This window comes from Tupaia chinensis, unplaced genomic scaffold (assembly GCF_000334495.1).
Source record: "Tupaia chinensis unplaced genomic scaffold, TupChi_1.0 Scaffold146837_1, whole genome shotgun sequence".
NCBI classification, from domain to species: Eukaryota; Metazoa; Chordata; class Mammalia; order Scandentia; family Tupaiidae; genus Tupaia; species Tupaia belangeri.
In genome coordinates, this window is record NW_006206691.1 from 290717 (window position 1) to 292697 (window position 1981).

Consider the following 1981-nt stretch of genomic DNA (forward strand, 5'->3'; position numbering starts at 1 on the left):
GGGGAAATGTGGTAGGCAGTTAGTTAGCCATGAGCGGGCAGCCCTAAGAGAAAAGCGAAAGGCTCACCTAGCTTCAGGTGCCAGGAGGGTGAGGCAATTTGCCATATTAATTCCTTGAGCCTTGAGGGAAGCATACAGGAATAGTTTGTAGATTTTCTTTTGTCAAAAGGACCGAAGCAAGCATTTGGTCATTAATACAATAGACTAATTGGGCAATCTAATTAAGGCAACCTGACTCGCACTGGGCATACGTAATTAGGTGACCAAATTTCTCACTTTGCCTGTGAGGAAGGTGCGCAGGTGCAAGAGAGAACGTGTGGATTCAGATTTAAAGGAAGAACATAGGCAGCGTAAGGGGAACGCCCACTAATGAATATTCATGACCTCTAGTAATAAGAATAATGGTTGACCAGTATCAAACGCGGTTGCCACTTGGCAATCTGCCCGCCCAACAACCTTTTTGGGTATACTTTCTTTCTTTCCTTTCCTTTCTTTCTATTAAACTTTCTTTTCTATCTACTTCATTGGTGGTTGCGATTTCATTTTGCACCTAGGGACAGATCTCTAATTTTAGTGATCTGGACCCGAAGAACCAAGGATTTCACAACTCAGCTCAACACTTTTCCATCAGTTAACAAAATCACCCCCCAGGGAGGATGGTCATGCCGCAATCCCTTCTCCTCCATTCTCCTCTCAGGATCTTGGGCACACATGCACATGCACCCGGCGTGAGTTTTAAGCCACCGGGTCTGGGACGCGAACCGCGGTCGACTATGTGGGAGTCCAGCGACATAGCCATTACGCTAACTCAGCTCAACACTTTTCCATCAGTTAACAAAATCACCCCCCAGGGAGGATGGTCATGCCGCAATCCCTTCTCCTCCATTCTCCTCTCAGGATCTTGGGCACACATGCACATGCACCCGGCGTGAGTTTTAAGCCACCGGGTCTGGGACGCGAACCGCGGTCGACTATGTGGGAGTCCAGCGACATAGCCATTACGCTAACTGCTGGCTCCCAAGTTTTAATTATATCATTAAAAATACTATTTGGTTAGAAGACATGAATAGTTAAAGAAAATAGGTTTAAGAGGTCCCTCTCTCCAGTGGTAGATTGGATTTGATTTTCAAAGGCCAATTACTAAATTTTTAGAAATTTTTAAAAAGTTGATCCATTTACTTATTTCATGAGTGACAGAGATAGAGAAACAGAGAGACAGAGAGATAGAGAGATAGCACCACCAAAGAGTCTTGGTGCCATGAACTACCCCTAGCCTCAGCAAGCCTTGGGTCAATACATGACCCCCATACTCAAGGAAGTCCAGAGGTAAGCTAGAAACCTTACCATGAGGGTCAGTCTTGCAGAGAATAGTGATTTACTGTGGTGGCATGATCTGCCTCAAATTTTCAGGAATTTTGTGAGCTTTTTGCTCACAATTATTATTAAAAATTAAATTATATAAACTTTAAATTGTTTGGAGAGGTTTTTCCTATAGGGCACTTGTGTTAGCCAGAAAGACAGAGAGACAGAAAATGAGAAATCACCCTCTGGGGGGATGGTCACACTGCAATCCCTTCTCCAATCTCCTCTTGGGATCTTGGGCATGCACACACACATGCCCAGTGTGAGTTTAAGCCACCGGGTCTGGGACTCGAACTATGGTTGACTACATGGGAGTCCAGCGACATAGCTGTAAGTCCAATTGCTGGTCCTCAAAATTTAAATTTTAAAAATTGTGTTAAAATCAAAGATAATCAGTGCTTAAAACTCACTCACCAATGTCAAGTTGCTTTACCATATTTTACTGAAATCTAGGCCACAGGTCACCACATGTTTTTTAGAAAAATGACCAGATAGTAAATTCTTTTGGCTCTGTGGATTATACAATCTAGTTAGTAGTCACACTACTAACTCTGTTTCTTGTTTGTTTGTTTGTTTGTTTTTTCATTTTTAAAGCAGCTATAAATCGTACATAAATGGA